The sequence below is a fragment of the Peromyscus maniculatus genome, chromosome 10 (genome assembly GCF_049852395.1).
Source record: "Peromyscus maniculatus bairdii isolate BWxNUB_F1_BW_parent chromosome 10, HU_Pman_BW_mat_3.1, whole genome shotgun sequence".
Taxonomy (NCBI): Eukaryota; Metazoa; Chordata; class Mammalia; order Rodentia; family Cricetidae; genus Peromyscus; species Peromyscus maniculatus.
The window spans coordinates 38,484,197-38,497,340 of record NC_134861.1 but is presented as its reverse complement, the minus strand read 5'-3'; the positions used below and the strand labels follow the sequence as shown (position 1 = coordinate 38,497,340).

The 13,144-nt window shown below is 40.8% G+C and overlaps 1 long non-coding RNA gene across 1 annotated transcript in view; it reads left to right on the top strand.

The window, feature by feature from the left end:
- Positions 1–13,144, top strand: part of LOC121832747 (uncharacterized) — a 185,311-nt gene that overhangs the window by 8,022 nt on the left and 164,145 nt on the right. The window contains exon 2 of the long non-coding RNA XR_013042873.1: positions 9,943–10,074. This is a non-coding gene — a long non-coding RNA (uncharacterized LOC121832747). The remainder of the gene's footprint in view (positions 1–9,942; positions 10,075–13,144) is intronic.

The window sequence follows — 13,144 nt, the reverse complement described above, 5'->3', positions numbered from 1 at the left end:
CAAACTTGAAACTCTGCATTTCTATGTCTGATGTCAAAACTCTCTTCAGATCTCCAACTCATTTTTTCTTTGTTGACTGCAATACAATTCTTTCTCTTGAGCTGGTTCCATCCCTGTTAGCAGCTTTCCTCATCAGATATCCCATGATTCTGGCATTTCTTAACATCTTGGAGTCTCCAAGGCAATCCAGGCTTCAACTTCACAGCTTCACACAATGGCCTTTCTGGGCCCTCATTCAGGGATACTCCTGACACATGTCTGGGCTTAGTGGCTTTCCTTAGTTATGGAGAGAGATTTCATAACCTCTTTCTTCTATCCCTGACTCTAAAACCAGAACCACAAGGACAAAGCTAACAATTTCTGCTGCTTGCTGTGACTGGAACATGGCCTCCTTATTCAATTACATCTTCTCCAGCTTTTCTGTTTCCAGTGGGTTCCTTTACTGCCTAAACTTGGCTGCTCTGGAACTTTCTCTGTAGACCAAGCTGGTCTTGAACTTAGGGATCTGCCAGTCTCTGCCTTCTGAGTTTAAAGGTGTGCACCACAATACCCGGCTTTTCTTTAATTCCCTTTCACAAGTTGGAAGCTTAGCTGAATGGGGTCTGCCCTGAGGTCACCACTCCCTTTATTCCATTTAACATCCTGTTCTTCTTTAATCTATTTATCTCCTTGAACATAGGACTTGGCTCCATTCCACTTTCTGATATATATTTTCTCCTCAATCTGTACATTTTATATTTTTCCATGCTCAGCTTGCTCCTTTTCATTGTAAATCTTCATTAGAGTTACCACTAATAACCACATGACAGTCTATACTGGGCTATTTTGAGATTTCCTCTGCCAACAGAATTAATGCAAATCTCTTCACTTTAGCCTCAGGCAGACTCTTTGGACAAAGGGAAAAAGCAGCCATATTTGTCACCAAAATATCACAAGAATGATCTCTAGGCAATGTACTGAAACTCTTCTCCTCTGAAGCCTCTTGAGCCAAGCCCACAGTTCAAATTACTCTAAGCACCATTGTCTTCCAGGCTTCCACTAGTTTGGCCCATTAAGCCCCACTTAAAGCATTTAACTGCTTTTCTAACCCAAAATCCCCAAATCCATATTTCTCTAACCAAAACATGGTCAGGCTTATTACAGTAATAACCTACTCCTGGTACCAACTTTTGCCTTAGGGTTTCTATTGCTGTGAAGAGACACCATGACTACAGCAACTCTTAAAAGAAAAACATTTAATTTGGAGTGGCTTACAGTTCCAGAGGTTTAGTTCATTATCATCATGACTGGACATGGTGGCATGCAGGCAGACATGGTGCAGGAGAAAGAGCTGAGAGTTCTACATCTTGATCCACAGATGGTGGTAGTGATGGCACACATCTTTAATCCTAGCATTTAGGAGGAATAGGGAGGAATAGGCAGGTAGAGCTCTGTGAGTTTGAGGCCAGCCTCATCTACAGAGTGAGTTCCATGACAGCCAGCGCTGTTATAGAGCGAAAACCTGTCTAAAAAAAAAATCTGCAGGCAACAGGAAGTGAACTGAGACACTGGGTGTAGTTTGAGCATATATAACCTCAAAGACCACTTCTACAGTGACACACTTCCTCCAACAAGTCTACACCTACTCCAACAAGACCACACCTCCTAATAATGCCACTTCCTATGGGCCAAATATTCAAACATATGAGTCTATGGGGTATTCAAACCACCACACTAACATTTTTTAAAATATGATTTACTTAATTGAATGAGTATGGAGCTTAATTTTTAATACTTCTATATTTAATAACTTGCCCATAAATTTTCTAAACTCTCACAGTTTCTCCCAAAGCATTGAGTATGGGAGGTCCAATATACCCTTCTATAACGTCCTTATATAGTGAAATAAAAACAGAGAAGGTGTGAAAATGAGAGTGCAATGCATACTTGTGTAAGTGTTCTTATTTAACACAGTCCCATGTACAGTGAGTATATACAGTGAAAATTGAAAAGAAACTGAAAAACTAATGCATGCCATTTATCTCATGTGACAATATGTTAGTAGTGGTCAGACTCCTGCTCTGGCTTACTGTGTATCAAGCCTCTCCAGTCCTCTGTATTGCCTCAAGATTGCAATATGGCTTTTCTCTCCCTACCTTCATTTCCACATTCCAAGCAGGGAAGGGACAGAGAAAAGACTTAACTGTTTATTTGGCCAAGGATACTGTATTGTCTTCCTTTGGGTGCTGAAATAACATGCCTCTAAGAAGCAACAGTGGCAGCAAACAGTACATGTTTATTATCCAACAGTTCTGGAGATTAGCAATACAGACTCACTCTTCCTGGACTAATGTTGAGGGGTTGCAGGGCTGTGCTCCTTGGTGGAGATGCATTGAGGCAGAAGGCATCTCCTTGCCCTCACCAACCTCTAGAGACTGCCTACATTCTTATCCCTGGAAACTCTTGTAGCTGCACAGGCAACAGGGGATGGTTAAGCCCTTGTACCATCACTGCATTTCTGCCTTCCTGCCATCTCCTCCTTCTAAGGGTACTTAGATCATACTGAGGCCACCTAGGGAATCCAGTCTAATCTCCTCATCTCTAGATCCCCTACTCATTCCCTTCTGTGTGTCCCCTTTGGCAAGGAAGGAGACATATTTGTGACTTCCATGGATGTGAATGAACTGTTGTGAGATTTATGAATAGAGCTATGCCAGCACAGACCATCCTTGGTGGCATGGAGGGCTGGGCAATCAAGTTTGAGCATTTGGAACAATACAGGGGGTGTAGTGAGAGACTGTCCATCATTCCCTTTGTAGGCAGAAATGTATACCTGTCCTCCCAACTCAGTTAATCATGTTGGAAAATGTATCCCCTCTGTCTCTTCTGACCTTTAATGGGTTAGATGCTATGGCAGGGAGAGAGTGGTGGGTAAGAACTTGAGTGGCCACAGACATCAGACAGATCCATTGACTTAGAAAGCAGAAGTACATAGAGAAAGAAAGACCTCCTGGTGCAAGGCAAAAATAACTGCCATGGGTCTTGCCATGGGATATGAATTTTTCCACAAGGCAGGAAATGCCACATAGCAAGTTTGGAATACATTATTTCCAAGTCGGCCACCATAAGGAAAATAGAATGCAAGATGAAAATGATCTTGTGGTGTCTCCCAGATAATGGATAAGGGGTAGAAATTGGAACAAGTTAAAAGTATGTGATATTTTTTTCATATTCCATAAAGATGTTGACAATATCCACCATTTCCTTCATTGTCTCTTTTATAAAGTGTGGAACTTCAGAATTGTTTACCCATATAGCTTTGTACTGTGTAGAAATATACAGGATTCTTTTAAAGGACTAATTAAATAATTTCAAACATGAACATAATACATTCTGATTACTCTTACCCATCCCCTTTTTACTGCCTTTTATCTACCTGGCATACCTGCTATGGCCCCAAATTTCTATAGATCCCATCCCATGTTTTTGCCTTTTTGTTTTGTTTTGTTTTATGACTTACTGAGTTTAACAATGGAAGTCTGTGATACCATGGATTTGGAGATATCCACTGAAGCCTGGTAGGCTCATTTGTATGTACACATATGAAGTTACTGACTTTCCCTCCCTCAGAATCTTTTACTCAGCAGGGAGAGTTGGACTCTTGGCTTTTTCTTACAGAGTGGAGTAGCATGCATGTATCCTTTTGAAGTTTGGGGTTAGAGTTAAGTCAATTTTTATAGTTTGTGTATTTTCTTCTTCAGTCTAGACTACTTTTATTTTGCTAACTTTTATGTATAAATGAACATCACTAATTAAGTCTAATTTCTATTAATTTTCACAGCTTTATGCTATCCCATTGTATACATTTACCATATTCCATTTATATATACATCTTGTGAATTAGCATCCCATTTTTATTTTTGCCTTCATTTCTTTTATTTTTTATTAAAATTTAGATTAAATTTTATTTATATAATATGGCATGATGCTTTGAAGTTTATAGGCCTTGTGGAGTAGTTAAATCTAGTTAACAAATGCATTTGCTCACATCATTATCATTTTCTGTGCCTAGTACTCTTCAATTTGATGTCATTATATTGAAGAGTACAGTGCATTGCCATTAACCATAATCATACTGCACAATAGATTTCTCAAGCATATCTCTCCCACTTAACTGTAATTATACATTTCTTTGAACAACATGTGTATGTCCTAACTTGTGCTTTACTACCCCTGCCTCTGGTAACTACAATTCAACTCTCTACTTCTATGAGTTCTTTCTATTAAATATATATAACATTTCCTTTAAGTTAATCTACATTATTGCAAATGACAGGATTCAATTCATTTTTGTGGATGAATAGTATTTCACATTAAAAAAATATTTACTTGTTAGTTTGTAGACATTTAGGTGGATTCTAAATTTTGACTACTGTACTCTGTTAAATTGACCATGCAGAGCTCAGCATACTGATTTATCTCCTTTGGATGTATGCCCAGGAGGGGGATTGCTGATCATGAGACTTCATTTGCATTTTCCTAATGGTTGATGGTATAGAATGGCTTTTTTTGACACTATAGGTCATGTGTACAACTTTGGAGAAATATAGTTATATTTTTGCCCATTAAGTCTTTTAAAATAATGTTTATGTGTATGGGTGTTTTGCTTGTCCATATATATGTGAACCATGTGTGTTAAATACCCACAAAGGCCAGGAGAGAGTGTCAGATCCTCTGGAATTGCAGTTTACAGATTGTTGTTAGCCATCATGTGGGTGCTAAGCATCAAACCAGGGTCCTCAAACCTGAATAACAAGTACTCTTTAACGCTGATCAATTTCTCCAATTCCCTTTGCCCATTTTTACAAGGTTGTTTGCTTTGAATTGAAGAAAGTGCAGATTCTTGGTTCACAAGCCAGGTTTAGTGAAGCATGAATTTGGAGCACTCTATCACCAGCTAAAAGGCCTTCCTGCTGCCCTTCATCTCAAGCCTAAGGCTTGTAAGTTTCTGTCTGGGATATTCTGATTTCACTTTATTATTTTGATAATCAATGAGTGTTCAGCTCAAAGGTGTCCATGCACACAGAGGCATATGTAGACACTCTGAATCCCAAGAGAGGAGAATTGGAAACCTGGCAGCTGGCCTCTGTTTGGGCAGAGAGCTAGAAAGGGTAGAAAGTTCCATGTTCTAATTATCTTCCAACCACTGTTGGGCAAAGCTCCATGGGCCTACCTTATTGTCACTTCTGTCATTTTGAGGAAACACAAGAGTGTCTCTTTGCACATACATCATGAGATGGAAAATACAAGGGATCTTCTTTTCCAGAGGAACACAGGCCTCCCTCATTCCCTGTAGAGTCTGTTGAATGGTTCTGAGACTCTCTAGAAGCAGGTCTGTCATTCTTGTGTTCTCTAGGGACACATCCTCTTGTTATTGTGTGGAAACCTTGCATCGCACCTGTCTTGGTCTAATGTGTATTTGTTTACTATAGCAACAACTTGATGACACATCAGGCAGGAACCCTGTGCATAGACCTTAGGGACATGCTTAGACAGACTGCATGAACAGTCCCCAGAGTCACTCTACCCCTTCAATAAGCAGTCCTTAGCTTTTTCCTACCACTGCAAACATACAGTGTCTCTCTCTGGCCCTGCTCATAGAAAGCAGCACACACTCCTTAAGCTGAGTTTTCCCCACCAAGATAGTATTGTTTTTCTCCCTGATAAAAACACATCCTTTAGGGCCCCATGGTCTTTCTATCATTGCCACTTGTGAACATACTGTTGGAGCACACATTAGATAAAGATTGGGATCTCGTCATGTTGATTTGCAGAGAACAGCACCAGGTTTCAGATTCAGTCACTCATCAACTCACTTTTCTCTTGAGATGAATTTGATGCAGGCATATTTCCATGCTTTAATTTGTAATGTACATTTTATGAAAATAATGATAAAAAGGATTTTGCTATTTTCCTAACACATGGTCTCATCATGATGTAACCTAGGCTGACCTCAAACTCCCCATAAACTCAAGGATGTACTTGAACTCCAGATCCTCCTGCTTCTGTCTCCCAAGTACTGGGATGCTAGGTGTGTTCCACTATGCCCAGAACATTTTGACATTTTATCTCAAAATACCTTGCCTTGTCTTTTAATAAATTTATACATCCATATTAAAGCATCCATCCCCCAGCTTTTGCAGGGAGACTCGGGAAATTTAATTGAGTTTGGAATCTTCTTGGAAAAGCTAAAAGAACAGCTACTAAAGGGTCACTAGATACATGTATTATTCTAGACTCTCCACATGCTAGTCTAGCAAACTCATTGGGTGGAGAAGAAACCAGAGCTCATTTTTACAACACTAACACTCACAGGTGGGGGATGGGCAAAGTGCTGTGCTCATGGAAGAAATATTTCCTTCTTTGACTTGGCTTCAACTTATATTATAATAAAAAATGGGAGAAGCACTTATGGTTAATTTAACAGATCCATTAGTGAAAGAACCCTTAGAAATCCATCCAGACTTTTCATTATATAAATAGAGGGGACTTCTCAAATGGGGAAAATGCCTTGTTCAAGCTCAGATCATAGGAGCCAAGTGCCACTTCTTCATCATCCTGTGGCCAAATAATTCTCTACAGCTAATTCTGAATCACAGCTCTCCCTACACTTTCCGTTGATGGCTGTTACTGGCTAGTAATGGCTCATGGTATTTACTTTTCCAGTGTCTAACATTTCACTGTGGGACTCTGCCACATTGGAAAAAGAAGGTTTTGATGGTGAAATCAGTTCAGACCTAACACCGTTTAAGAAACTTGATGAACAAGCATTGTTAACTCAGTAAGGCTTTGGCTTCCAATATTATAAGTGTCAGTTTTTGAAGTTATGTGAATTTTTTCATGCATGACAAATCTTTGAATTTTCTTTAAGAAATGGGGCTGGTTAATCCTTGATTTCTGGTTTGATGAGAAAAAACTTAAGAGGAATAATAATTTATTGGCTGATTCTCTTGAAGTTCTTATTAGGACCCTGAGTACTTCTATAGTGGATGGTTGGTCTCTTTACTCAACTCAGCTTGCCTCTGACTCAATTCTGGTTTGTGATTCTTTCAAGTCCAAACTGGGCCCTTACACCCTAGCACCTCTTAGTGGTAAGAAGGTAACTCTCCATCCCCTGCATGGACCACATAGTGTTTACCATTCTCTGGGATTAGATTATGGAGCCAGTTTGCTTTATAAACCCATGTCACCTCTGCCCCATCCCTACATACTAGGAGTATTGCAGAAAAATGTAGATTAGGGGAGCAAGAAGTACCCAAAGACAGAAGGCTTGGAACAGACAAAACTGAAACAATCTGGCTGTAGCAGGGGTCCACCACATCTTCAAAGTCTCTGTGAGCAGAATGGCTAGGCAAGATATTCTGAGCTATATAGGCTACATTTTGGTCTTCTACTAGATGCTACTGTTTATCTCAAGAAGAGAGAGGATTTAGTTTCCACACAGGAACACTTATTTTGTTGTTGTTGCTTTGTTCAGTTAGCATGCCTTGAGCATTCCCTATACAATATAAATGTGTTTGTAATTTCAGAGTTTTATAAAGAGATAACTGTGCTTAGGTTTACTTCATCTGCAGTCTACTGGTAGAGATGCTATCACACTACTTGGGACAAATAAAACCAGCTCTTACTCTGTGAAAAGATTTTTTACCATACTTTTCCTTCTGTGAATGCACACATCCCTGAATGACTGTCATGGTTTTATCACCTAGAATTCAAGACAGGGCAATATGCATAAAGTTATGAGTATATCATCCTTTGCTTTACTCCCACTTCCTGGAAATGCACTGCAGCACAGTAGGCACCCTAGGAGGGAAACTTTTCAGAATTACATGGACACTTCATTTGCTTTCTTTCCCTTTTGGAATTAATAGATATGAAATCTTGGAGGTATTCTAAAGGGAGGAGTAACCCTCCCCAAGACCTGTGGTCAACATTTCCCTGGGAGAAAAGCAATTGGACAATGCTTTATGTACATGGAACTTGCACAGAGAAGAGAAGGAACCAGATTTCATTGCAACTAATTTGAAAGTGTCTTAATATTCCTCTGAGACTCTGGTGACCTCATCGGGTCTATTAGGAAGGATAATAACCTCTAGAAATTCTGTTAGGGAGGCTAAATGGGATGGGATGGTGTAGAGCTTCAACAAGGAGGGAAAGTTGGGGAGAACTTTGTCTGTGAGGCAGGTCATCTGCCTTGTCTTGGGGACAACAACAGCACTAGGCTAATAGTCCACCAGGTGACAACCCCCATAGACTTAAGGCAGACCAAAATGGTAAAATTCTACTTGTCTTGTTCTGGCATATGATTTGTAAGGACCTGTGGCTACACAGGAGGAATAGCTATGTTGTCTGATGTGGGGCATTTAGATAGACCTACCCCAAGCTGGAGTAGAGGAAAAAGATTCCACTCTTAAGCAACATTCAGGAAAACCACAGCATGTATGTATGTATCAGAACTGTGCATCCACAGAACCACAACATGTATGTATGTATGTATCAGAATCTGTATGTATCAGAACCGCACATCCACCTGGGTGAAGACTCCTTTTGTAGAATATTATTTTAAAATGTGTTACATCTGGTTATGTTGTGGAACATTTGTTTAATGATGTAAAGATGTGTTGGATCCTTTTATGTTGCATTTGTTTAACTCTGAAACTGTGTTACTTTGCCTGTCTAAAATACCTGATTGGTCTAATAAAGAGATGAACAGTCAATAGCAAGGCAGGAGAAAGGACAGGCAGGGCTGGCAGGCAGAGAGAATAAATAGGAGAAATCTGGGATCAGGAGCAAGACTGAGGAATGAGAAAAGAAAGGGCCAGCCACACAGCCACACAGCCATACATGGAATAAGAAGGAAAGAAAAGATATACAGAAATAGAGAAAGGTTAAAAACCCAGAGGCAAAAGGTAGACAGGATAATTTAAGTTAAGGAAACCTGACTAGAAACAAGCCAAGCTAAGACTGTGCATTCATAAGTAAGAATAAGACTTCATGTATAATTATTTGGGAGCTGGGTGGTGGGCCCCCCAAAAGAATAAAGAGCCAAAGAGTAAAAAAGTAAAACAATCAACAACAGATTCCCTATCTTTCCTGAATCCCAGGAGCTAAAGCTCAGAAATGACATTTTCCAGAATTCTTTGAGGCAAATTTCCTAATCATGTTTCATCAGTGACAAACAAGTAAGGTGAAATTTAGAAGGTACACAGAGATAGAGTTAGTATCATTGTTCTCCTGAAAGCACTGAGTGGTTGTTGTTGGGGGTGGGTGTGCCCAAGTGTGAGGCTGTGAAGTAGCTAGTCAGTGTTATCCTCCAGTGGCCTGACTCACTACTGTTGGTGGGGACCAGTCAAGTTCCTCATGTGACACCTTCAGCTTCTTGATATTCTAAGAGCTGCTGGTGAACCTGACTCTGTGTGTGTGTGTGTGTGTGTGTGTGTGTGTGTGTGTGTGTGAGAGAGAGAGAGAGAGAGAGAGAGAGAGAGAGAGAGAGAGAGAGAGCTCTCCCAGCTTCCTCCTGTTACTCAGAGATCTCATCAGTCTCTAGTTCATTCTTCTTCATGTTTGAAATACCCAGAGTATACTTTTTAGATAATATTTGCATGTAGCCATTAATGGTATGCAAGGCAAACCTTCTATAAATGAGAGAGAATGTGGAAACCCATTCTTTTTAGAAGACTCAAGTCCCAAAAAAGTCTTGGAAAGACTGTAACCTGCCATCAGAATTGCTTTGGATAAGACAAATAATTGGAGACAGAGGATCTATGAACATTTCTGGGCAATAGCTGTTTTATCTGGAAGAATATATTTAGTATTATAGCATCATTTTATAGTTGGAATATGCATGCATTCAACACTAAAGAAAAGAACTCAGGTAATTGTTTTTTTGTTTTTTTTTTTCAGAATGACTTCCTGAAAGTAATGTTCAACAAATCCTTGGTGGGTGGTGATGCTCTGAAGACATGTGGGAAGGATACAGGACAGAGAGGAATTTCTGCTTCTCCATGGCTTGGGTTGATCCCTCAGCTCCTTCAGGCCAGTGTTCAAATGTTATCCCAGTACCCACTCCCCCAACACTGTTTCCAGCATCACCCACACATGCCTTTGCAGCTGGCTCTGTCCCCCGCTGTACCACTCCACTCTTGGCACTCAGCACAGCAGACATACTATGGACTGTCTTGCTTTTACTGCCCCCTCCCCTACTGAAGTTTCCCACTGTGTTCCCTCCCCATGGTTGCCTAATGTGTTCATTGCTGTCCTCAGGATCCAACTCTGCTTGGCACCTAGAAGGTGCCTGACAGACACTCTTTGAACAATCAAGCCCCATTGCATGTGCAAGCCTACAATTACTAGTTTGTTTTCTCCCCTTTGTGGATATAGCTATCCCTTGGTATCCATGGAGATTAGGTCCAGGACTTCCTGCAGACACCAAAGTCCATGGATGCTCAGGTTACTTCCATGAAATGGTGTAGTGTTTGTATAGAACCAACACAACCTTCTGCAGACTTTAAATCATCTTTAGGTTACTGGTAATGCCTATGGCATTAAAAACACTATGTAAGTGGTTGTTATACTGTATTGTCAAGGGAATGCTGACAGGAAAATTGTTAATGTTTGTTCAGTATAACACATTTTAAAAAATATTTTCAGTCCATGAATGTGAAATCCACAGACACAGAGGGTCATTATATATATATTTAACATCATTCTATAAATAGGCATCTCTTGTTTAAGCACTCCCTCCTCCCCCAGCTTGCAGAACTGTTCCTCAGTGGGAAAAAAATGAAGGTGCATAGTTTATTTCAAGTGGCTGGGTGTGAAAAGTATTGTTGAGTGTGGTATGGTATTTAACACTTGACTGGTCCACAAGGAGGAAGTGACCTAGCTTCTCCAGGCTAGGGGGAGGCCATAGAGCCTGCTTGTGACCTAGAGCATACTGCCTCAAAGAAGAAGTGGCTGACTGTGTCACTGAGCAGCCAAGCAGAACACACATGACAGACTCTGTCCCACAGCTAAGAGGACTTATTTCAGATGCAGGGAGTACCAGCCACACCAAGCAGAGGCTTTCATACAGTTTTGGGGCAGCTTAGGAGGTAGAGGCTCCATTAGAGCGGGGCCTCCATGTTTTCTCATGTTACCATGGAGCTCTCTTCGCTGTCAGGCTCAAAGGCCGAAGCTCACACCTCTGCTGCTGCTCTTCAATGTGTTGCTGTGACAACTGTCAGAGCAGTGTCACTGCTACAGGGGCACTCAGCAGATTAGTGAGGTGTTCATTTGTCCTCGGAGGCATGGTCATGGAGGCCTTGTCTGGTTCTAATGCAATGGTAATCACAAGTCATAACTGGGGTTCTGAAACCTTTCAGTGACACCTGTTGATGTTACAATCTTCAAGGTGACACAGAACAAGAGTATCCATAGGACTTCTGTACCATATGATATGGCAGGCAGGCATCAGACGCTTGGTACTGAGCATTTGAAGTGCGGCCAGTGACAAAAGAGCTAGAGCTTAAATTTACTCCATTTTGATTGATTTGCAATTATAGTTACTCACAGGTGGTGGTACAGATCTAGGATTTAAATTTCTTTTGGTTTTTGTGTCTGTGTGATATGAATGCATGTTTATATGTGTATTAGCATGTGTGTGCTTATGTATGTGTGTATGAATATATGTGGGCATGAGTGTGGAAGCCCAAGGCTGACAACAGGCATCTTCCCAAATTCCTCTCCACCTTAATCACTGAGGCAGGGTAAATCAGATGAAGCTTGAGCTTGCCTATATGGCTGGTCCTGGCTCCAGGACCACTGCTCTCTACCTTCTGAGTGCTGGAATTACAGGTAGGGCCCACATCTACCTGACATTGATGGATTTACCAAGTGTGTAAGTGGGTGCTGGGAAGTCTAAATTCAGGTACTCACAGTTATGTAATAAGTGCTTTATCCAATGAACCAGCTCCTCAGCTCTAGGAGACACACACACACACACACACACACACACACACACACACACACACACACAAAACTACCAACTGAAATAGAACATATAACTAGGAGTAACAAGAAACAGCTCAGGGAGTGCAGTGGCTTGAGACCTCCTGCATCTAGCTGCCACTACCCATCACAGGTGAGGTCTACCACTGATCCTTGAAATATATAGAAGAATTGCTTTCCTTTCATCACAGTAAAGTGGCAAGCTTGTTTGTAAATTAAGAACTTGATCACAGGACATAGAATTTTCATTTGACAGGGCTCTCTCGAGAGGCATAATAAAACAGTATATAAAACACACAGAAAGAGATTTATTATGAGTAACTGGCTCCAGGGGTTATAGGAGCTGAGAGATCCCACCATCTTCCATCTACTGGCTGGAAACCAGTAAAGCCAGTGGTATAATTCCACCTGATGTCAGAGATATAAAAACAAAATAAGTTGATGTAAATAACAGTCCAGGGGCAGAAGTGCTGTATCTCAGTTCAAATCAGCATCCAGGCAGCCCAGGAGCAAGAGCCTCTTTCTTGTGCCCTCTCTCCCTGCAGACTCTCATGGAAAGTGAACTACTTTACAGAATCATAGCTCACATGGTGTCTTAGTTAGGGTTTTATTGCTGTGAAGAGATACTATGACCACAGCAACTCTTGTAAATGAAAACACTTAATTGGACTGGCTTACAGTTTCAGAGGTTTAGTCCATTATCATCATGTGAAATGGTGGCATGCAGACAGACATGGTGCTGGAGCTGAGTCCTACATCTTGACTGGTAGGCAACAAGAAGTGAGTTGAACTAGGTAGGCATAATTTGACCATAGGAGACCTCAAAGCTGGCCACCATAGTGACACACTTCCTTCAACAAGGCCACAACTACTCCAACAAAGCCACACCTCCTAATACTGCCACTCCCCATGAGCTTATAGGGTCCAATTACATTCAAACCACCACACATGTCAATCTCAGAAGCACTATCACAGAAATAGCTAGAAATGATATTTAGTCTGGACACCCATGGAATAATCACAGTGACAATTAAGTATGATACTATTAGTGTATTGACAAAAGAATGAGCTCTGTGGAGGTCCTAAACCAGTTTGTGAACCATAGGGACCAAACTTT